Below are 25210 nucleotides of genomic sequence, written 5' to 3'. Positions count from 1 at the left end.
ACACCTCTGCAAAAAGCAGGCTAGCTCATAGAAGCAAGGAGTCCTTTGTTACAACATCAAACCTATGGAAGCAAGGGACCATTGTGACACTGCGGGGCCTCATGGAACCAATTGTCCATGATGACAGTGCGGATCAAAGGAGACCATGGTGACACTGCGGAACCTGATGGAACCAAGGAGCCATTGTGACACAGTGGGGCCTCATGGAATCAAGGAGACCATTGTGACCCAGGTGTTGCATGTGAAGGCAAGGAGCCATTGTGACACTTTGGGCTTCTTCCCTTGAGCTCTGCAGCTGGCTGTCCCAGCCCAGCGCACCATGTGCCACCTGCTCTCCTCAGGGCTCTGCCTGCACACAGCCCCAGGAGAAGTTTTCCTGTTTGCAAGGAAAGAATGGAAAAGCCGGAGCAGGTTTCCTAAACAACAAACCCCACTCAGGAGCCACATGCTCAGTACGGGCTGCCTGGAACGATGTCCCCTTTCTACAAGGGTCAGTGTGAGCAGGAATGAATGATCTCTGGGAGCAGAATTCTCGGAGTCTTTCCACTGAATTCTCTGTCCCTGTGTCTTGGGGTGACTTTATTGTGTGTATCCCCTATTGCTGCTCTATGCCCAGAAGTGAACTTTGTGCATTTCTGTGCCTTTCAACTGAGCCTTAGAGGGGGGAGAGGAAAAAAAACCGGACAAACTTCTCAGAGCGTTTGTTCAAGGACACACATACACACTCCTCTGCATCCTGCTTGCAGCAAGAGCAGAGGAAGCAACTTTGTTTCTTTTTAGCCAGTTTTCAGCTCCTTTTCTCTGGGGGGAGATGGAGAGTTGAACTTTGTTTTCCTGGGACTTTGGGGGTTTTTTCCCCTTCTTCTCTTCTTGACTCTTTCAACATCAGACCACATTGGGAGAATTTTCTCCCGAGGTGGGGGCCCTGAATGTGGGCCCATGAGCCAGCTGCAAGGAGGAGGAGAGAGACTGCACCTCCGGAAGTGTTGGGGTTCCTCCCCCCTGCCATGAGGTCATGGGAGAGGGGACCCTGGGGTAGAGGCATGGCCTGGGCACGGGGGTCTCCCTGCTCCCTGCTCACATGTGCCCTAATCCTGTTCAGCACTGCTTATTTTGTGTTGCCCTGTGCGAGGAGGGCCCTGGTTGTGCTGTGATTGCTCAGTTCTTTGGCAGTGCCCCGCCCATGTGGCTGGAGAAGAAAGAGCTCTGAAACTTCTCTCAAGAATCGCTCCCTGTTTCTTTGCACGGGCCTCGCTGTCTATGGATGTTTCAGGAGACCCCACCGAAACACAGAAGGACTCTCAAATTATCCCAGCTTTCTCTGCACAGCGAGAGCTTTTAATATTTAGCATTGTTATCCTTTTCCTGTGTGTTTGTTAAAAAAATAGTTTTTATCTCTTTCACTTTCTTCCCAGGAAAGTTCTTTTTTCCAAAAACCTGGTGGGGGAGGGCTGGGTGTAACCTGCCTTCTATCAGAGGATATTTTCCTCCACATTTGTCCAAACCGGCACAGCCTGTCCTTTCCTGGGTCTCTGTTGCAGATGGAAGCTGCTGGTGCCATTGTCAGCTTGAAGCCCTCTTTTGATGCAAGCAGATGTTGCCAGGTGTGTTCAGCAGCTGTTGCTCAATGCTTATGCCAAGCTATTGTGTTCCTCATGGAACCAAGGAGCCATTGTGACACTGCAGGGGCTGATGGCATCAAGGAGGCAATTGTGACAGTACAGAACCTCCTAGAAACAAGGCTCCATTGTGACACCGTGGGGAATCATGGAATCAAGGAGCCCATTGTGACACGGCTGCATGGAACCAATGGTCCATGGTTACACGGCGGATTCAAGAAGAGCACGGTGACACCACGCAACATCACGGAACCATAGGTCCATTGTGACACAGCGGGGCCTCATGGAAACAAGGGGACCATTGTGGCAAAGCAGGGCCTAATGGAAGCATGGAGAGCATTGTGACACTAAGGAAACTCCTGGAACCAAGATGACCACTGGCACATAATGGAACCTCATGGAAGCAAGCCTCCACGATGGTTTTGGAGGGCCTCAGGGACCACAGGACCCATTGTGACACAGCAGGACCTGGTGGAACCAAGGAGCCTTTGTGATACTCCACATCCACATGGAAGCCAGGGTGCACTGAGACACAGCGGGGCCTTGTTGGAACCAAAGACACCTCTGCAAAAAGCAGGCTAGCTCACAGAAGCAAGGAGTCCTTTGTTACAACATCAAACCTATGGAAGCAAGGGACCATTGTGACACTGCGGGGCCTCATGGAACCAATTGTCCATGATGACAATGCGGATCAAAGGAGACCATGGTGACACTGCGGAACCTGATGGAACCAAGGAGCCATTGTGACACAGTGGGGCCTCATGGAATCAAGGAGACCATTGTGACCCAGGTGTTGCATGTGAAGGCAAGGAGCCATTGTGACACTTTGGGCTTCTTCCCTTGAGCTCTGCAGCTGGCTGTCCCAGCCCAGCGCACCATGTGCCACCTGCTCTCCTCAGGGCTCTGCCTGCACACAGCCCCAGGAGAAGTTTTCCTGTTTGCAAGGAAAGAATGGAAAAGCCGGAGCAGGTTTCCTAAACAACAAACCCCACTCAGGAGCCACATGCTCAGTACAGGCTGCCTGGAACGATGTCCCCTTTCTACAAGGGTCAGGGTGAGCAGGAATGAATGATCTCTGGGAGCAGAATTCTCGGAGTCTTTCCACTGAATTCTCTGTCCCTGTGTCTTGGGGTGACTTTATCGTGTGTATCCCCTATTGCTGCTCTATGCCCAGAAGTGAACTTTGTGCATTTCTGTGCCTTTCAACTGAGCCTGAGAGGGGGGAGAGGAAAAAAAACCGGACAAACTTCTCAGAGCGTTTGTTCAAGGACACACATACACACTCCTCTGCATCCTGCTTGCAGCAAGAGCAGAGGAAGCAACTTTGTTTCTTTTTAGCCAGTTTTCAGCTCCTTTTCTCTGGGGGGAGATGGAGAGTTGAACTTTGTTTTCCTGGGACTTCGGGGGTTTTTTTCCCTTCTTCTCTTCTTGACTCTTTCAACATCAGAGCACATTGGGAGAATTTTCTCCCGAGGTGGGGGCCCTGAATGTGGGCCCATGAGCCAGCTGCAAGGAGGAGGAGAGAGACTACACCTACGGAAGTGTTGGGGTTCCTCCCTCCTGCCATGCGGTCATGGGAGAGGGGACCCTGGGGTAGAGGCATGGCCTGGGCACGGGGGGTCTCCCTGCTCACATGTGCCCTAACCCTGTTCAGCACTGCTTATTTTGTGTTGCCCTGTGTGAGGAGGGCCCTGGTTGTCCCTTGATTGCTCAGTTCTTTGGCAGTGCCCCGCCCGTGTGGCTGGAGAAGAAAGAGCTCTGAAACTTCTCTCAAGAATGGCTCCCTGTTTCTTTGCACGGGCCTCGCTGTCTATGGATGTTTCAGGAGACCCCACCGAAACACAGAAGGACTCTCAAATTATCCCAGCTTTCTCTGCACAGCGAGAGCTTTTAATATTTAGCATTGTTATCCTTTTCCTGTGTGTTTGTTAAAAAAATAGTTTTTATCTCTTTCACTTTCTTCCCAGGAAAGTTCTTTTTTCCAAAAACCTGGTGGGGGAGGGCTGGGTGTAACCTGCCTTCTATCAGAGGATATTTTCCTCCACATTTGTCCAAACCGGCACAGCCTGTCCTTTCCTGGGTCTCTGTTGCAGATGGAAGCTGCTGGTGCCATTGTCAGCTTGAAGCCCTCTTTTGATGCAAGCAGATGTTGCCAGGTGTGTTCAGCAGCTGTTGCTCAATGCTTATGCCAAGCTATTGTGTTCCTCATGGAACCAAGGAGCCATTGTGACACTGCAGGGGCTGATGGCATCAAGGAGGCAATTGTGACAGTACAGAACCTCCTAGAAACAAGGCTCCATTGTGACACCGTGGGGAATCATGGAATCAAGGAGCCCATTGTGACACGGCTGCATGGAACCAATGGTCCATGGTTACACGGCGGATTCAAGAAGAGCACGGTGACACCACGCAACATCACGGAACCATAGGTCCATTGTGACACAGCGGGGCCTCATGGAAACAAGGGGACCATTGTGGCAAAGCAGGGCCTAATGGAAGCATGGAGAGCATTGTGACACTAAGGAAACTCCTGGAACCAAGATGACCACTGGCACATAATGGAACCTCATGGAAGCAAGCCTCCACGATGGTTTTGGAGGGCCTCAGGGACCACAGGACCCATTGTGACACAGCAGGACCTGGTGGAACCAAGGAGCCTTTGTGATACTCCAGATCCACATGGAAGCCAGGGTGCACTGAGACACAGCGGGGCCTTGTTGGAACCAAAGACACCTCTGCAAAAAGCAGGCTAGCTCATAGAAGCAAGGAGTCCTTTGTTACAACATCAAACCTATGGAAGCAAGGGACCATTGTGACACTGCGGGGCCTCATGGAACCAATTGTCCATGATGACAGTGCGGATCAAAGGAGACCATGGTGACACTGCGGAACCTGATGGAACCAAGGAGCCATTGTGACACAGTGGGGCCTCATGGAATCAAGGAGACCATTGTGACCCAGGTGTTGCATGTGAAGGCAAGGAGCCATTGTGACACTTTGGGCTTCTTCCCTTGAGCTCTGCAGCTGGCTGTCCCAGCCCAGCGCACCATGTGCCACCTGCTCTCCTCAGGGCTCTGCCTGCACACAGCCCCAGGAGAAGTTTTCCTGTTTGCAAGGAAAGAATGGAAAAGCCGGAGCAGGTTTCCTAAACAACAAACCCCACTCAGGAGCCACATGCTCAGTACGGGCTGCCTGGAACGATGTCCCCTTTCTACAAGGGTCAGTGTGAGCAGGAATGAATGATCTCTGGGAGCAGAATTCTCGGAGTCTTTCCACTGAATTCTCTGTCCCTGTGTCTTGGGGTGACTTTATTGTGTGTATCCCCTATTGCTGCTCTATGCCCAGAAGTGAACTTTGTGCATTTCTGTGCCTTTCAACTGAGCCTTAGAGGGGGGAGAGGAAAAAAAACCGGACAAACTTCTCAGAGCGTTTGTTCAAGGACACACATACACACTCCTCTGCATCCTGCTTGCAGCAAGAGCAGAGGAAGCAACTTTGTTTCTTTTTAGCCAGTTTTCAGCTCCTTTTCTCTGGGGGGAGATGGAGAGTTGAACTTTGTTTTCCTGGGACTTTGGGGGTTTTTTCCCCTTCTTCTCTTCTTGACTCTTTCAACATCAGACCACATTGGGAGAATTTTCTCCCGAGGTGGGGGCCCTGAATGTGGGCCCATGAGCCAGCTGCAAGGAGGAGGAGAGAGACTGCACCTCCGGAAGTGTTGGGGTTCCTCCCCCCTGCCATGAGGTCATGGGAGAGGGGACCCTGGGGTAGAGGCATGGCCTGGGCACGGGGGTCTCCCTGCTCCCTGCTCACATGTGCCCTAATCCTGTTCAGCACTGCTTATTTTGTGTTGCCCTGTGCGAGGAGGGCCCTGGTTGTGCTGTGATTGCTCAGTTCTTTGGCAGTGCCCCGCCCATGTGGCTGGAGAAGAAAGAGCTCTGAAACTTCTCTCAAGAATGGCTCCCTGTTTCTTTGCATGGGCCTCGCTGTCTATGGATGTTTCAGGAGACCCCACCGAAACACAGAAGGACTCTCAAATTATCCCAGCTTTCTCTGCACAGCGAGAGCTTTTAATATTTAGCATTGTTATCCTTTTCCTGTGTGTTTGTTAAAAAAATAGTTTTTATCTCTTTCACTTTCTTCCCAGGAAAGTTCTTTTTTCCAAAAACCTGGTGGGGGAGGGCTGGGTGTAACCTGCCTTCTATCAGAGGATATTTTCCTCCACATTTGTCCAAACCGGCACAGCCTGTCCTTTCCTGGGTCTCTGTTGCAGATGGAAGCTGCTGGTGCCATTGTCAGCTTGAAGCCCTCTTTTGATGCAAGCAGATGTTGCCAGGTGTGTTCAGCAGCTGTTGCTCAATGCTTATGCCAAGCTATTGTGTTCCTCATGGAACCAAGGAGCCATTGTGACACTGCAGGGGCTGATGGCATCAAGGAGGCAATTGTGACAGTACAGAACCTCCTAGAAACAAGGCTCCATTGTGACACCGTGGGGAATCATGGAATCAAGGAGCCCATTGTGACACGGCTGCATGGAACCAATGGTCCATGGTTACACGGCGGATTCAAGAAGAGCACGGTGACACCACGCAACATCACGGAACCATAGGTCCATTGTGACACAGCGGGGCCTCATGGAAACAAGGGGACCATTGTGGCAAAGCAGGGCCTAATGGAAGCATGGAGAGCATTGTGACACTAAGGAAACTCCTGGAACCAAGATGACCACTGGCACATAATGGAACCTCATGGAAGCAAGCCTCCACGATGGTTTTGGAGGGCCTCAGGGACCACAGGACCCATTGTGACACAGCAGGACCTGGTGGAACCAAGGAGCCTTTGTGATACTCCAGATCCACATGGAAGCCAGGGTGCACTGAGACACAGCGGGGCCTTGTTGGAACCAAAGACACCTCTGCAAAAAGCAGGCTAGCTCACAGAAGCAAGGAGTCCATTGTTACAACGTAAAAGCTATGGAAGCAAGGGACCATTGTGACACTGCGGGGCCTCATGGAACCAATTGTCCATGATGACAATGCGGATCAAAGGAGACCATGGTGACACTGCGGAACCTGATGGAACCAAGGAGCCATTGTAACACAGTGGGGCCTCATGGAATCAAGGAGACCATTGTGACCCAGGTGTTGCATGTGAAGGCAAGGAGCCATTGTGACACTTTGGGCTTCTTCCCTTGAGCTCTGCAGCTGGCTGTCCCAGCCCAGCGCACCATGTGCCACCTGCTCTCCTCAGGGCTCTGCCTGCACACAGCCCCAGGAGAAGTTTTCCTGTTTGCAAGGAAAGAATGGAAAAGCCGGAGCAGGTTTCCTAAACAACAAACCCCACTCAGGAGCCACATGCTCAGTACAGGCTGCCTGGAACGATGTCCCCTTTCTACAAGGGTCAGGGTGAGCAGGAATGAATGATCTCTGGGAGCAGAATTCTCGGAGTCTTTCCACTGAATTCTCTGTCCCTGTGTCTTGGGGTGACTTTATCATGTGTATCCCCTATTGCTGCTCTATGCCCAGAAGTGAACTTTGTGCATTTCTGTGCCTTTCAACTGAGCCTGAGAGGGGGGAGAGGAAAAAAAACCGGACAAACTTCTCAGAGCGTTTGTTCAAGGACACACATACACACTCCTCTGCATCCTGCTTGCAGCAAGAGCAGAGGAAGCAACTTTGTTTCTTTTTAGCCAGTTTTCAGCTCCTTTTCTCTGGGGGGAGATGGAGAGTTGAACTTTGTTTTCCTGGGACTTCGGGGGTTTTTTTCCCTTCTTCTCTTCTTGACTCTTTCAACATCAGAGCACATTGGGAGAATTTTCTCCCGAGGTGGGGGCCCTGAATGTGGGCCCATGAGCCAGCTGCAAGGAGGAGGAGAGAGACTACACCTACGGAAGTGTTGGGGTTCCTCCCTCCTGCCATGCGGTCATGGGAGAGGGGACCCTGGGGTAGAGGCATGGCCTGGGCACGGGGGGTCTCCCTGCTCACATGTGCCCTAACCCTGTTCAGCACTGCTTATTTTGTGTTGCCCTGTGTGAGGAGGGCCCTGGTTGTCCCTTGATTGCTCAGTTCTTTGGCAGTGCCCCGCCCGTGTGGCTGGAGAAGAAAGAGCTCTGAAACTTCTCTCAAGAATGGCTCCCTGTTTCTTTGCACGGGCCTCGCTGTCTATGGATGTTTCAGGAGACCCCACCGAAACACGGAAGGACTCTCAAATTATCCCAGCTTTCTCTGCACAGCGAGAGCTTTTAATATTTAGCATTGCTATCCTTTTCCTGTGTGTTTGTTAAAAAAATAGTTTTTATCTCTTTCACTTTCTTCCCAGGAAAGTTCTTTTTTCCAAAAACCTGGTGGGGGAGGGCTGGGTGTAACCTGCCTTCTATCAGAGGATATTTTCCTCCACATTTGTCCAAACCGGCACAGCCTGTCCTTTCCTGGGTCTCTGTTGCAGATGGAAGCTGCTGGTGCCATTGTCAGCTTGAAGCCCTCTTTTGATGCAAGCAGATGTTGCCAGGTGTGTTCAGCAGCTGTTGCTCAATGCTTATGCCAAGCTATTGTGTTCCTCATGGAACCAAGGAGCCATTGTGACACTGCAGGGGCTGATGGCATCAAGGAGGCAATTGTGACAGTACAGAACCTCCTAGAAACAAGGCTCCATTGTGACACCGTGGGGAATCATGGAATCAAGGAGCCCATTGTGACACGGCTGCATGGAACCAATGGTCCATGGTTACACGGCGGATTCAAGAAGAGCACGGTGACACCACGCAACATCACGGAACCATAGGTCCATTGTGACACAGCGGGGCCTCATGGAAACAAGGGGACCATTGTGGCAAAGCAGGGCCTAATGGAAGCATGGAGGGCATTGTGACACTAAGGAAACTCCTGGAACCAAGATGACCACTGGCACATAATGGAACCTCATGGAAGCAAGCCTCCACGATGGTTTTGGAGGGCCTCAGGGACCACAGGACCCATTGTGACACAGCAGGACCTGGTGGAACCAAGGAGCCTTTGTGATACTCCAGATCCACATGGAAGCCAGGGTGCACTGAGACACAGCGGGGCCTTGTTGGAACCAAAGACACCTCTGCAAAAAGCAGGCTAGCTCATAGAAGCAAGGAGTCCTTTGTTACAACATCAAACCTATGGAAGCAAGGGACCATTGTGACACTGCGGGGCCTCATGGAACCAATTGTCCATGATGACAGTGCGGATCAAAGGAGACCATGGTGACACTGCGGAACCTGATGGAACCAAGGAGCCATTGTGACACAGTGGGGCCTCATGGAATCAAGGAGACCATTGTGACCCAGGTGTTGCATGTGAAGGCAAGGAGCCATTGTGACACTTTGGGCTTCTTCCCTTGAGCTCTGCAGCTGGCTGTCCCAGCCCAGCGCACCATGTGCCACCTGCTCTCCTCAGGGCTCTGCCTGCACACAGCCCCAGGAGAAGTTTTCCTGTTTGCAAGGAAAGAATGGAAAAGCCGGAGCAGGTTTCCTAAACAACAAACCCCACTCAGGAGCCACATGCTCAGTACGGGCTGCCTGGAACGATGTCCCCTTTCTACAAGGGTCAGTGTGAGCAGGAATGAATGATCTCTGGGAGCAGAATTCTCTGAGTCTTTCCACTGAATTCTCTGTCCCTGTGTCTTGGGGTGACTTTATTGTGTGTATCCCCTATTGCTGCTCTATGCCCAGAAGTGAACTTTGTGCATTTCTGTGCCTTTCAACTGAGCCTTAGAGGGGGGAGAGGAAAAAAAACCGGACAAACTTCTCAGAGCGTTTGTTCAAGGACACACATACACACTCCTCTGCATCCTGCTTGCAGCAAGAGCAGAGGAAGCAACTTTGTTTCTTTTTAGCCAGTTTTCAGCTCCTTTTCTCTGGGGGGAGATGGAGAGTTGAACTTTGTTTTCCTGGGACTTTGGGGGTTTTTTCCCCTTCTTCTCTTCTTGACTCTTTCAACATCAGACCACATTGGGAGAATTTTCTCCCGAGGTGGGGGCCCTGAATGTGGGCCCATGAGCCAGCTGCAAGGAGGAGGAGAGAGACTGCACCTCCGGAAGTGTTGGGGTTCCTCCCCCCTGCCATGAGGTCATGGGAGAGGGGACCCTGGGGTAGAGGCATGGCCTGGGCACGGGGGTCTCCCTGCTCCCTGCTCACATGTGCCCTAATCCTGTTCAGCACTGCTTATTTTGTGTTGCCCTGTGCGAGGAGGGCCCTGGTTGTGCTGTGATTGCTCAGTTCTTTGGCAGTGCCCCCCCCATGTGGCTGGAGAAGAAAGAGCTCTGAAACTTCTCTCAAGAATCGCTCCCTGTTTCTTTGCACGGGCCTCGCTGTCTATGGATGTTTCAGGAGACCCCACCGAAACACAGAAGGACTCTCAAATTATCCCAGCTTTCTCTGCACAGCGAGAGCTTTTAATATTTAGCATTGTTATCCTTTTCCTGTGTGTTTGTTAAAAAAATAGTTTTTATCTCTTTCACTTTCTTCCCAGGAAAGTTCTTTTTTCCAAAAACCTGGTGGGGGAGGGCTGGGTGTAACCTGCCTTCTATCAGAGGATATTTTCCTCCACATTTGTCCAAACCGGCACAGCCTGTCCTTTCCTGGGTCTCTGTTGCAGATGGAAGCTGCTGGTGCCATTGTCAGCTTGAAGCCCTCTTTTGATGCAAGCAGATGTTGCCAGGTGTGTTCAGCAGCTGTTGCTCAATGCTTATGCCAAGCTATTGTGTTCCTCATGGAACCAAGGAGCCATTGTGACACTGCAGGGGCTGATGGCATCAAGGAGGCAATTGTGACAGTACAGAACCTCCTAGAAACAAGGCTCCATTGTGACACCGTGGGGAATCATGGAATCAAGGAGCCCATTGTGACACGGCTGCATGGAACCAATGGTCCATGGTTACACGGCGGATTCAAGAAGAGCACGGTGACACCACGCAACATCACGGAACCATAGGTCCATTGTGACACAGCGGGGCCTCATGGAAACAAGGGGACCATTGTGGCAAAGCAGGGCCTAATGGAAGCATGGAGGGCATTGTGACACTAAGGAAACTCCTGGAACCAAGATGACCACTGGCACATAATGGAACCTCATGGAAGCAAGCCTCCACGATGGTTTTGGAGGGCCTCAGGGACCACAGGACCCATTGTGACACAGCAGGACCTGGTGGAACCAAGGAGCCTTTGTGATACTCCAGATCCACATGGAAGCCAGGGTGCACTGAGACACAGCGGGGCCTTGTTGGAACCAAAGACACCTCTGCAAAAAGCAGGCTAGCTCATAGAAGCAAGGAGTCCTTTGTTACAACATCAAACCTATGGAAGCAAGGGACCATTGTGACACTGCGGGGCCTCATGGAACCAATTGTCCATGATGACAGTGCGGATCAAAGGAGACCATGGTGACACTGCGGAACCTGATGGAACCAAGGAGCCATTGTGACACAGTGGGGCCTCATGGAATCAAGGAGACCATTGTGACCCAGGTGTTGCATGTGAAGGCAAGGAGCCATTGTGACACTTTGGGCTTCTTCCCTTGAGCTCTGCAGCTGGCTGTCCCAGCCCAGCGCACCATGTGCCACCTGCTCTCCTCAGGGCTCTGCCTGCACACAGCCCCAGGAGAAGTTTTCCTGTTTGCAAGGAAAGAATGGAAAAGCCGGAGCAGGTTTCCTAAACAACAAACCCCACTCAGGAGCCACATGCTCAGTACGGGCTGCCTGGAACGATGTCCCCTTTCTACAAGGGTCAGTGTGAGCAGGAATGAATGATCTCTGGGAGCAGAATTCTCTGAGTCTTTCCACTGAATTCTCTGTCCCTGTGTCTTGGGGTGACTTTATTGTGTGTATCCCCTATTGCTGCTCTATGCCCAGAAGTGAACTTTGTGCATTTCTGTGCCTTTCAACTGAGCCTTAGAGGGGGGAGAGGAAAAAAAACCGGACAAACTTCTCAGAGCGTTTGTTCAAGGACACACATACACACTCCTCTGCATCCTGCTTGCAGCAAGAGCAGAGGAAGCAACTTTGTTTCTTTTTAGCCAGTTTTCAGCTCCTTTTCTCTGGGGGGAGATGGAGAGTTGAACTTTGTTTTCCTGGGACTTTGGGGGTTTTTTCCCCTTCTTCTCTTCTTGACTCTTTCAACATCAGACCACATTGGGAGAATTTTCTCCCGAGGTGGGGGCCCTGAATGTGGGCCCATGAGCCAGCTGCAAGGAGGAGGAGAGAGACTGCACCTCCGGAAGTGTTGGGGTTCCTCCCCCCTGCCATGAGGTCATGGGAGAGGGGACCCTGGGGTAGAGGCATGGCCTGGGCACGGGGGTCTCCCTGCTCCCTGCTCACATGTGCCCTAATCCTGTTCAGCACTGCTTATTTTGTGTTGCCCTGTGCGAGGAGGGCCCTGGTTGTGCTGTGATTGCTCAGTTCTTTGGCAGTGCCCCGCCCATGTGGCTGGAGAAGAAAGAGCTCTGAAACTTCTCTCAAGAATCGCTCCCTGTTTCTTTGCACGGGCCTCGCTGTCTATGGATGTTTCAGGAGACCCCACCGAAACACAGAAGGACTCTCAAATTATCCCAGCTTTCTCTGCACAGCGAGAGCTTTTAATATTTAGCATTGTTATCCTTTTCCTGTGTGTTTGTTAAAAAAATAGTTTTTATCTCTTTCACTTTCTTCCCAGGAAAGTTCTTTTTTCCAAAAACCTGGTGGGGGAGGGCTGGGTGTAACCTGCCTTCTATCAGAGGATATTTTCCTCCACATTTGTCCAAACCGGCACAGCCTGTCCTTTCCTGGGTCTCTGTTGCAGATGGAAGCTGCTGGTGCCATTGTCAGCTTGAAGCCCTCTTTTGATGCAAGCAGATGTTGCCAGGTGTGTTCAGCAGCTGTTGCTCAATGCTTATGCCAAGCTATTGTGTTCCTCATGGAACCAAGGAGCCATTGTGACACTGCAGGGGCTGATGGCATCAAGGAGGCAATTGTGACAGTACAGAACCTCCTAGAAACAAGGCTCCATTGTGACACCGTGGGGAATCATGGAATCAAGGAGCCCATTGTGACACGGCTGCATGGAACCAATGGTCCATGGTTACACGGCGGATTCAAGAAGAGCACGGTGACACCACGCAACATCACGGAACCATAGGTCCATTGTGACACAGCGGGGCCTCATGGAAACAAGGGGACCATTGTGGCAAAGCAGGGCCTAATGGAAGCATGGAGAGCATTGTGACACTAAGGAAACTCCTGGAACCAAGATGACCACTGGCACATAATGGAACCTCATGGAAGCAAGCCTCCACGATGGTTTTGGAGGGCCTCAGGGACCACAGGACCCATTGTGACACAGCAGGACCTGGTGGAACCAAGGAGCCTTTGTGATACTCCAGATCCACATGGAAGCCAGGGTGCACTGAGACACAGCGGGGCCTTGTTGGAACCAAAGACACCTCTGCAAAAAGCAGGCTAGCTCACAGAAGCAAGGAGTCCTTTGTTACAACATCAAACCTATGGAAGCAAGGGACCATTGTGACACTGCGGGGCCTCATGGAACCAATTGTCCATGATGACAATGCGGATCAAAGGAGACCATGGTGACACTGCGGAACCTGATGGAACCAAGGAGCCATTGTGACACAGTGGGGCCTCATGGAATCAAGGAGACCATTGTGACCCAGGTGTTGCATGTGAAGGCAAGGAGCCATTGTGACACTTTGGGCTTCTTCCCTTGAGCTCTGCAGCTGGCTGTCCCAGCCCAGCGCACCATGTGCCACCTGCTCTCCTCAGGGCTCTGCCTGCACACAGCCCCAGGAGAAGTTTTCCTGTTTGCAAGGAAAGAATGGAAAAGCCGGAGCAGGTTTCCTAAACAACAAACCCCACTCAGGAGCCACATGCTCAGTACAGGCTGCCTGGAACGATGTCCCCTTTCTACAAGGGTCAGGGTGAGCAGGAATGAATGATCTCTGGGAGCAGAATTCTCGGAGTCTTTCCACTGAATTCTCTGTCCCTGTGTCTTGGGGTGACTTTATCATGTGTATCCCCTATTGCTGCTCTATGCCCAGAAGTGAACTTTGTGCATTTCTGTGCCTTTCAACTGAGCCTGAGAGGGGGGAGAGGAAAAAAAACCGGACAAACTTCTCAGAGCGTTTGTTCAAGGACACACATACACACTCCTCTGCATCCTGCTTGCAGCAAGAGCAGAGGAAGCAACTTTGTTTCTTTTTAGCCAGTTTTCAGCTCCTTTTCTCTGGGGGGAGATGGAGAGTTGAACTTTGTTTTCCTGGGACTTCGGGGGTTTTTTTCCCTTCTTCTCTTCTTGACTCTTTCAACATCAGAGCACATTGGGAGAATTTTCTCCCGAGGTGGGGGCCCTGAATGTGGGCCCATGAGCCAGCTGCAAGGAGGAGGAGAGAGACTACACCTACGGAAGTGTTGGGGTTCCTCCCTCCTGCCATGCGGTCATGGGAGAGGGGACCCTGGGGTAGAGGCATGGCCTGGGCACGGGGGGTCTCCCTGCTCACATGTGCCCTAACCCTGTTCAGCACTGCTTATTTTGTGTTGCCCTGTGTGAGGAGGGCCCTGGTTGTCCCTTGATTGCTCAGTTCTTTGGCAGTGCCCCGCCCGTGTGGCTGGAGAAGAAAGAGCTCTGAAACTTCTCTCAAGAATGGCTCCCTGTTTCTTTGCACGGGCCTCGCTGTCTATGGATGTTTCAGGAGACCCCACCGAAACACAGAAGGACTCTCAAATTATCCCAGCTTTCTCTGCACAGCGAGAGCTTTTAATATTTAGCATTGTTATCCTTTTCCTGTGTGTTTGTTAAAAAAATAGTTTTTATCTCTTTCACTTTCTTCCCAGGAAAGTTCTTTTTTCCAAAAACCTGGTGGGGGAGGGCTGGGTGTAACCTGCCTTCTATCAGAGGATATTTTCCTCCACATTTGTCCAAACCGGCACAGCCTGTCCTTTCCTGGGTCTCTGTTGCAGATGGAAGCTGCTGGTGCCATTGTCAGCTTGAAGCCCTCTTTTGATGCAAGCAGATGTTGCCAGGTGTGTTCAGCAGCTGTTGCTCAATGCTTATGCCAAGCTATTGTGTTCCTCATGGAACCAAGGAGCCATTGTGACACTGCAGGGGCTGATGGCATCAAGGAGGCAATTGTGACAGTACAGAACCTCCTAGAAACAAGGCTCCATTGTGACACCGTGGGGAATCATGGAATCAAGGAGCCCATTGTGACACGGCTGCATGGAACCAATGGTCCATGGTTACACGGCGGATTCAAGAAGAGCACGGTGACACCACGCAACATCACGGAACCATAGGTCCATTGTGACACAGCGGGGCCTCATGGAAACAAGGGGACCATTGTGGCAAAGCAGGGCCTAATGGAAGCATGGAGAGCATTGTGACACTAAGGAAACTCCTGGAACCAAGATGACCACTGGCACATAATGGAACCTCATGGAAGCAAGCCTCCACGATGGTTTTGGAGGGCCTCAGGGACCACAGGACCCATTGTGACACAGCAGGACCTGGTGGAACCAAGGAGCCTTTGTGATACTCCAGATCCACATGGAAGCCAGGGTGCACTGAGACACAGCGGGGCCTTGTTGGAACCAAAGACACCTCTGCAAAAAGCAGGCTAGCTCATAGAAGCAAGGAGTCCTTTGTTACAACATCAAACCTATGGAAGCAAGGGACCATTGTGACACTGCGGGGCCTCATGGAACCAATTGTCCATGATGACAGTGCGGATCAAAGGAGACCATGGTGACACTGCGGAACCTGATGGAACCAAGGAGCCATTGTGACACAGTGGGGCCTCATGGAATCAAGGAGACCATTGTGACCCAGGTGTTGCATGTGAAGGCAAGGAGCCATTGTGACACTTTGGGCTTCTTCCCTTGAGCTCTGCAGCTGGCTGTCCCAGCCCAGCGCACCATGTGCCACCTGCTCTCCTCAGGGCTCTGCCTGCACACAGCCCCAGGAGAAGTTTTCCTGTTTGCAAGGAAAGAATGGAAAAGCCGGAGCAGGTTTCCTAAACAACAAACCCCACTCAGGAGCCACATGCTCAGTACGGGCTGCCTGGAACGATGTCCCCTTTCTACAAGGGTCAGTGTGAGCAGGAATGAATGATCTCTGGGAGCAGAATTCTCGGAGTCTTTCCACTGAATTCTCTGTCCCTGTGTCTTGGGGTGACTTTATTGTGTGTATCCCCTATTGCTGCTCTATGCCCAGAAGTGAACTTTGTGCATTTCTGTGCCTTTCAACTGAGCCTTAGAGGGGGGAGAGGAAAAAAAACCGGACAAACTTCTCAGAGCGTTTGTTCAAGGACACACATACACACTCCTCTGCATCCTGCTTGCAGCAAGAGCAGAGGAAGCAACTTTGTTTCTTTTTAGCCAGTTTTCAGCTCCTTTTCTCTGGGGGGAGATGGAGAGTTGAACTTTGTTTTCCTGGGACTTTGGGGGTTTTTTCCCCTTCTTCTCTTCTTGACTCTTTCAACATCAGACCACATTGGGAGAATTTTCTCCCGAGGTGGGGGCCCTGAATGTGGGCCCATGAGCCAGCTGCAAGGAGGAGGAGAGAGACTGCACCTCCGGAAGTGTTGGGGTTCCTCCCCCCTGCCATGAGGTCATGGGAGAGGGGACCCTGGGGTAGAGGCATGGCCTGGGCACGGGGGTCTCCCTGCTCCCTGCTCACATGTGCCCTAATCCTGTTCAGCACTGCTTATTTTGTGTTGCCCTGTGCGAGGAGGGCCCTGGTTGTGCTGTGATTGCTCAGTTCTTTGGCAGTGCCCCGCCCATGTGGCTGGAGAAGAAAGAGCTCTGAAACTTCTCTCAAGAATGGCTCCCTGTTTCTTTGCATGGGCCTCGCTGTCTATGGATGTTTCAGGAGACCCCACCGAAACACAGAAGGACTCTCAAATTATCCCAGCTTTCTCTGCACAGCGAGAGCTTTTAATATTTAGCATTGTTATCCTTTTCCTGTGTGTTTGTTAAAAAAATAGTTTTTATCTCTTTCACTTTCTTCCCAGGAAAGTTCTTTTTTCCAAAAACCTGGTGGGGGAGGGCTGGGTGTAACCTGCCTTCTATCAGAGGATATTTTCCTCCACATTTGTCCAAACCGGCACAGCCTGTCCTTTCCTGGGTCTCTGTTGCAGATGGAAGCTGCTGGTGCCATTGTCAGCTTGAAGCCCTCTTTTGATGCAAGCAGATGTTGCCAGGTGTGTTCAGCAGCTGTTGCTCAATGCTTATGCCAAGCTATTGTGTTCCTCATGGAACCAAGGAGCCATTGTGACACTGCAGGGGCTGATGGCATCAAGGAGGCAATTGTGACAGTACAGAACCTCCTAGAAACAAGGCTCCATTGTGACACCGTGGGGAATCATGGAATCAAGGAGCCCATTGTGACACGGCTGCATGGAACCAATGGTCCATGGTTACACGGCGGATTCAAGAAGAGCACGGTGACACCACGCAACATCACGGAACCATAGGTCCATTGTGACACAGCGGGGCCTCATGGAAACAAGGGGACCATTGTGGCAAAGCAGGGCCTAATGGAAGCATGGAGAGCATTGTGACACTAAGGAAACTCCTGGAACCAAGATGACCACTGGCACATAATGGAACCTCATGGAAGCAAGCCTCCACGATGGTTTTGGAGGGCCTCAGGGACCACAGGACCCATTGTGACACAGCAGGACCTGGTGGAACCAAGGAGCCTTTGTGATACTCCAGATCCACATGGAAGCCAGGGTGCACTGAGACACAGCGGGGCCTTGTTGGAACCAAAGACACCTCTGCAAAAAGCAGGCTAGCTCATAGAAGCAAGGAGTCCTTTGTTACAACATCAAACCTATGGAAGCAAGGGACCATTGTGACACTGCGGGGCCTCATGGAACCAATTGTCCATGATGACAGTGCGGATCAAAGGAGACCATGGTGACACTGCGGAACCTGATGGAACCAAGGAGCCATTGTGACACAGTGGGGCCTCATGGAATCAAGGAGACCATTGTGACCCAGGTGTTGCATGTGAAGGCAAGGAGCCATTGTGACACTTTGGGCTTCTTCCCTTGAGCTCTGCAGCTGGCTGTCCCAGCCCAGCGCACCATGTGCCACCTGCTCTCCTCAGGGCTCTGCCTGCACACAGCCCCAGGAGAAGTTTTCCTGTTTGCAAGGAAAGAATGGAAAAGCCGGAGCAGGTTTCCTAAACAACAAACCCCACTCAGGAGCCACATGCTCAGTACGGGCTGCCTGGAACGATGTCCCCTTTCTACAAGGGTCAGTGTGAGCAGGAATGAATGATCTCTGGGAGCAGAATTCTCGGAGTCTTTCCACTGAATTCTCTGTCCCTGTGTCTTGGGGTGACTTTATTGTGTGTATCCCCTATTGCTGCTCTATGCCCAGAAGTGAACTTTGTGCATTTCTGTGCCTTTCAACTGAGCCTTAGAGGGGGGAGAGGAAAAAAAACCGGACAAACTTCTCAGAGCGTTTGTTCAAGGACACACATACACACTCCTCTGCATCCTGCTTGCAGCAAGAGCAGAGGAAGCAACTTTGTTTCTTTTTAGCCAGTTTTCAGCTCCTTTTCTCTGGGGGGAGATGGAGAGTTGAACTTTGTTTTCCTGGGACTTTGGGGGTTTTTTCCCCTTCTTCTCTTCTTGACTCTTTCAACATCAGACCACATTGGGAGAATTTTCTCCCGAGGTGGGGGCCCTGAATGTGGGCCCATGAGCCAGCTGCAAGGAGGAGGAGAGAGACTGCACCTCCGGAAGTGTTGGGGTTCCTCCCCCCTGCCATGAGGTCATGGGAGAGGGGACCCTGGGGTAGAGGCATGGCCTGGGCACGGGGGTCTCCCTGCTCCCTGCTCACATGTGCCCTAATCCTGTTCAGCACTGCTTATTTTGTGTTGCCCTGTGCGAGGAGGGCCCTGGTTGTGCTGTGATTGCTCAGTTCTTTGGCAGTGCCCCGCCCATGTGGCTGGAGAAGAAAGAGCTCTGAAACTTCTCTCAAGAATGGCTCCCTGTTTCTTTGCATGGGCCTCGCTGTCTATGGATGTTTCAGGAGACCCCACCGAAACACAGAAGGACTCTCAAATTATCCCAGCTTTCTCTGCACAGCGAGAGCTTTTAATATTTAGCATTGTTATCCTTTTCCTGTGTGTTTGTTAAAAAAATAGTTTTTATCTCTTTCACTTTCTTCCCAGGAAAGTTCTTTTTTCCAAAAACCTGGTGGGGGAGGGCTGGGTGTAACCTGCCTTCTATCAGAGGATATTTTCCTCCACATTTGTCCAAACCGGCACAGCCTGTCCTTTCCTGGGTCTCTGTTGCAGATGGAAGCTGCTGGTGCCATTGTCAGCTTGAAGCCCTCTTTTGATGCAAGCAGATGTTGCCAGGTGTGTTCAGCAGCTGTTGCTCAATGCTTATGCCAAGCTATTGTGTTCCTCATGGAACCAAGGAGCCATTGTGACACTGCAGGGGCTGATGGCATCAAGGAGGCAATTGTGACAGTACAGAACCTCCTAGAAACAAGGCTCCATTGTGACACCGTGGGGAATCATGGAATCAAGGAGCCCATTGTGACACGGCTGCATGGAACCAATGGTCCATGGTTACACGGCGGATTCAAGAAGAGCACGGTGACACCACGCAACATCACGGAACCATAGGTCCATTGTGACACAGCGGGGCCTCATGGAAACAAGGGGACCATTGTGGCAAAGCAGGGCCTAATGGAAGCATGGAGAGCATTGTGACACTAAGGAAACTCCTGGAACCAAGATGACCACTGGCACATAATGGAACCTCATGGAAGCAAGCCTCCACGATGGTTTTGGAGGGCCTCAGGGACCACAGGACCCATTGTGACACAGCAGGACCTGGTGGAACCAAGGAGCCTTTGTGATACTCCAGATCCACATGGAAGCCAGGGTGCACTGAGACACAGCGGGGCCTTGTTGGAACCAAAGACACCTCTGCAAAAAGCAGGCTAGCTCATAGAAGCAAGGAGTCCTTTGTTACAACATCAAACCTATGGAAGCAAGGGACCATTGTGACACTGCGGGGCCTCATGGAACCAATTGTCCATGATGACAGTGCGGATCAAAGGAGACCATGGTGACACTGCGGAACCTGATGGAACCAAGGAGCCATTGTGACACAGTGGGGCCTCATGGAATCAAGGAGACCATTGTGACCCAGGTGTTGCATGTGAAGGCAAGGAGCCATTGTGACACTTTGGGCTTCTTCCCTTGAGCTCTGCAGCTGGCTGTCCCAGCCCAGCGCACCATGTGCCACCTGCTCTCCTCAGGGCTCTGCCTGCACACAGCCCCAGGAGAAGTTTTCCTGTTTGCAAGGAAAGAATGGAAAAGCCGGAGCAGGTTTCCTAAACAACAAACCCCACTCAGGAGCCACATGCTCAGTACGGGCTGCCTGGAACGATGTCCCCTTTCTACAAGGGTCAGTGTGAGCAGGAATGAATGATCTCTGGGAGCAGAATTCTCGGAGTCTTTCCACTGAATTCTCTGTCCCTGTGTCTTGGGGTGACTTTATTGTGTGTATCCCCTATTGCTGCTCTATGCCCAGAAGTGAACTTTGTGCATTTCTGTGCCTTTCAACTGAGCCTTAGAGGGGGGAGAGGAAAAAAAACCGGACAAACTTCTCAGAGCGTTTGTTCAAGGACACACATACACACTCCTCTGCATCCTGCTTGCAGCAAGAGCAGAGGAAGCAACTTTGTTTCTTTTTAGCCAGTTTTCAGCTCCTTTTCTCTGGGGGGAGATGGAGAGTTGAACTTTGTTTTCCTGGGACTTTGGGGGTTTTTTCCCCTTCTTCTCTTCTTGACTCTTTCAACATCAGACCACATTGGGAGAATTTTCTCCCGAGGTGGGGGCCCTGAATGTGGGCCCATGAGCCAGCTGCAAGGAGGAGGAGAGAGACTGCACCTCCGGAAGTGTTGGGGTTCCTCCCCCCTGCCATGAGGTCATGGGAGAGGGGACCCTGGGGTAGAGGCATGGCCTGGGCACGGGGGTCTCCCTGCTCCCTGCTCACATGTGCCCTAATCCTGTTCAGCACTGCTTATTTTGTGTTGCCCTGTGCGAGGAGGGCCCTGGTTGTGCTGTGATTGCTCAGTTCTTTGGCAGTGCCCCCCCCATGTGGCTGGAGAAGAAAGAGCTCTGAAACTTCTCTCAAGAATCGCTCCCTGTTTCTTTGCACGGGCCTCGCTGTCTATGGATGTTTCAGGAGACCCCACCGAAACACAGAAGGACTCTCAAATTATCCCAGCTTTCTCTGCACAGCGAGAGCTTTTAATATTTAGCATTGTTATCCTTTTCCTGTGTGTTTGTTAAAAAAATAGTTTTTATCTCTTTCACTTTCTTCCCAGGAAAGTTCTTTTTTCCAAAAACCTGGTGGGGGAGGGCTGGGTGTAACCTGCCTTCTATCAGAGGATATTTTCCTCCACATTTGTCCAAACCGGCACAGCCTGTCCTTTCCTGGGTCTCTGTTGCAGATGGAAGCTGCTGGTGCCATTGTCAGCTTGAAGCCCTCTTTTGATGCAAGCAGATGTTGCCAGGTGTGTTCAGCAGCTGTTGCTCAATGCTTATGCCAAGCTATTGTGTTCCTCATGGAACCAAGGAGCCATTGTGACACTGCAGGGGCTGATGGCATCAAGGAGGCAATTGTGACAGTACAGAACCTCCTAGAAACAAGGCTCCATTGTGACACCGTGGGGAATCATGGAATCAAGGAGCCCATTGTGACACGGCTGCATGGAATCAATGGTCCATGGTTACACGGCGGATTCAAGAAGAGCACGGTGACACCACGCAACATCACGGAACCATAGGTCCATTGTGACACAGCGGGGCCTCATGGAAACAAGGGGACCATTGTGGCAAAGCAGGGCCTAATGGAAGCATGGAGGGCATTGTGACACTAAGGAAACTCCTGGAACCAAGATGACCACTGGCACATAATGGAACCTCATGGAAGCAAGCCTCCACGATGGTTTTGGAGGGCCTCAGGGACCACAGGACCCATTGTGACACAGCAGGACCTGGTGGAACCAAGGAGCCTTTGTGATACTCCAGATCCACATGGAAGCCAGGGTGCACTGAGACACAGCGGGGCCTTGTTGGAACCAAAGACACCTCTGCAAAAAGCAGGCTAGCTCATAGAAGCAAGGAGTCCTTTGTTACAACATCAAACCTATGGAAGCAAGGGACCATTGTGACACTGCGGGGCCTCATGGAACCAATTGTCCATGATGACAGTGCGGATCAAAGGAGACCATGGTGACACTGCGGAACCTGATGGAACCAAGGAGCCATTGTGACACAGTGGGGCCTCATGGAATCAAGGAGACCATTGTGACCCAGGTGTTGCATGTGAAGGCAAGGAGCCATTGTGACACTTTGGGCTTCTTCCCTTGAGCTCTGCAGCTGGCTGTCCCAGCCCAGCGCACCATGTGCCACCTGCTCTCCTCAGGGCTCTGCCTGCACACAGCCCCAGGAGAAGTTTTCCTGTTTGCAAGGAAAGAATGGAAAAGCCGGAGCAGGTTTCCTAAACAACAAACCCCACTCAGGAGCCACATGCTCAGTACGGGCTGCCTGGAACGATGTCCCCTTTCTACAAGGGTCAGTGTGAGCAGGAATGAATGATCTCTGGGAGCAGAATTCTCGGAGTCTTTCCACTGAATTCTCTGTCCCTGTGTCTTGGGGTGACTTTATTGTGTGTATCCCCTATTGCTGCTCTATGCCCAGAAGTGAACTTTGTGCATTTCTGTGCCTTTCAACTGAGCCTTAGAGGGGGGAGAGGAAAAAAAACCGGACAAACTTCTCAGAGCGTTTGTTCAAGGACACACATACACACTCCTCTGCATCCTGCTTGCAGCAAGAGCAGAGGAAGCAACTTTGTTTCTTTTTAGCCAGTTTTCAGCTCCTTTTCTCTGGGGGGAGATGGAGAGTTGAACTTTGTTTTCCTGGGACTTTGGGGGTTTTTTCCCCTTCTTCTCTTCTTGACTCTTTCAACATCAGACCACATTGGGAGAATTTTCTCCCGAGGTGGGGGCCCTGAATGTGGGCCCATGAGCCAGCTGCAAGGAGGAGGAGAGAGACTGCACCTCCGGAAGTGTTGGGGTTCCTCCCCCCTGCCATGAGGTCATGGGAGAGGGGACCCTGGGGTAGAGGCATGGCCTGGGCACGGGGGTCTCCCTGCTCCCTGCTCACATGTGCCCTAATCCTGTTCAGCACTGCTTATTTTGTGTTGCCCTGTGCGAGGAGGGCCCTGGTTGTGCTGTGATTGCTCAGTTCTTTGGCAGTGCCCCCCCCATGTGGCTGGAGAAGAAAGAGCTCTGAAACTTCTCTCAAGAATTGCTCCCTGTTTCTTTGCACGGGCCTCGCTGTCTATGGATGTTTCAGGAGACCCCACCGAAACACAGAAGGACTCTCAAATTATCCCAGCTTTCTCTGCACAGCGAGAGCTTTTAATATTTAGCATTGTTATCCTTTTCCTGTGTGTTTGTTAAAAAAATAGTTTTTATCTCTTTCACTTTCTTCCCAGGAAAGTTCTTTTTTCCAAAAACCTGGTGGGGGAGGGCTGGGTGTAACCTGCCTTCTATCAGAGGATATTTTCCTCCACATTTGTCCAAACCGGCACAGCCTGTCCTTTCCTGGGTCTCTGTTGCAGATGGAAGCTGCTGGTGCCATTGTCAGCTTGAAGCCCTCTTTTGATGCAAGCAGATGTTGCCAGGTGTGTTCAGCAGCTGTTGCTCAATGCTTATGCCAAGCTATTGTGTTCCTCATGGAAGCAAGGAGCCATTGTGACACTGCAGGGGCTGATGGCATCAAGGAGGCAATTGTGACAGTACAGAACCTCCTAGAAACAAGGCTCCATTGTGACACCGTGGGGAATCATGGAATCAAGGAGCCCATTGTGACACGGCTGCATGGAACCAATGGTCCATGGTTACACGGCGGATTCAAGAAGAGCACGGTGACACCACGCAACATCACGGAACCATAGGTCCATTGTGACACAGCGGGGCCTCATGGAAACAAGGGGACCATTGTGGCAAAGCAGGGCCTAATGGAAGCATGGAGAGCATTGTGACACTAAGGAAACTCCTGGAACCAAGATGACCACTGGCACATAATGGAACCTCATGGAAGCAAGCCTCCACGATGGTTTTGGAGGGCCTCAGGGACCACAGGACCCATTGTGACACAGCAGGACCTGGTGGAACCAAGGAGCCTTTGTGATACTCCAGATCCACATGGAAGCCAGGGTGCACTGAGACACAGCGGGGCCTTGTTGGAACCAAAGACACCTCTGCAAAAAGCAGGCTAGCTCACAGAAGCAAGGAGTCCTTTGTTACAACATCAAACCTATGGAAGCAAGGGACCATTGTGACACTGCGGGGCCTCATGGAACCAATTGTCCATGATGACAATGCGGATCAAAGGAGACCATGGTGACACTGCGGAACCTGATGGAACCAAGGAGCCATTGTGACACAGTGGGGCCTCATGGAATCAAGGAGACCATTGTGACCCAGGTGTTGCATGTGAAGGCAAGGAGCCATTGTGACACTTTGGGCTTCTTCCCTTGAGCTCTGCAGCTGGCTGTCCCAGCCCAGCGCACCATGTGCCACCTGCTCTCCTCAGGGCTCTGCCTGCACACAGCCCCAGGAGAAGTTTTCCTGTTTGCAAGGAAAGAATGGAAAAGCCGGAGCAGGTTTCCTAAACAACAAACCCCACTCAGGAGCCACATGCTCAGTACAGGCTGCCTGGAACGATGTCCCCTTTCTACAAGGGTCAGGGTGAGCAGGAATGAATGATCTCTGGGAGCAGAATTCTCGGAGTCTTTCCACTGAATTCTCTGTCCCTGTGTCTTGGGGTGACTTTATCATGTGTATCCCCTATTGCTGCTCTATGCCCAGAAGTGAACTTTGTGCATTTCTGTGCCTTTCAACTGAGCCTGAGAGGGGGGAGAGGAAAAAAAACCGGACAAACTTCTCAGAGCGTTTGTTCAAGGACACACATACACACTCCTCTGCATCCTGCTTGCAGCAAGAGCAGAGGAAGCAACTTTGTTTCTTTTTAGCCAGTTTTCAGCTCCTTTTCTCTGGGGGGAGATGGAGAGTTGAACTTTGTTTTCCTGGGACTTCGGGGGTTTTTTTCCCTTCTTCTCTTCTTGACTCTTTCAACATCAGAGCACATTGGGAGAATTTTCTCCCGAGGTGGGGGCCCTGAATGTGGGCCCATGAGCCAGCTGCAAGGAGGAGGAGAGAGACTACACCTACGGAAGTGTTGGGGTTCCTCCCTCCTGCCATGCGGTCATGGGAGAGGGGACCCTGGGGTAGAGGCATGGCCTGGGCACGGGGGGTCTCCCTGCTCACATGTGCCCTAACCCTGTTCAGCACTGCTTATTTTGTGTTGCCCTGTGTGAGGAGGGCCCTGGTTGTCCCTTGATTGCTCAGTTCTTTGGCAGTGCCCCGCCCGTGTGGCTGGAGAAGAAAGAGCTCTGAAACTTCTCTCAAGAATGGCTCCCTGTTTCTTTGCACGGGCCTCGCTGTCTATGGATGTTTCAGGAGACCCCACCGAA

Source organism: Aphelocoma coerulescens, unplaced genomic scaffold (genome assembly GCF_041296385.1).
Source record: "Aphelocoma coerulescens isolate FSJ_1873_10779 unplaced genomic scaffold, UR_Acoe_1.0 HiC_scaffold_92, whole genome shotgun sequence".
Classification (NCBI taxonomy): domain Eukaryota; kingdom Metazoa; phylum Chordata; class Aves; order Passeriformes; family Corvidae; genus Aphelocoma; species Aphelocoma coerulescens.
Note: the sequence above shows the minus strand (reverse complement) of the source record.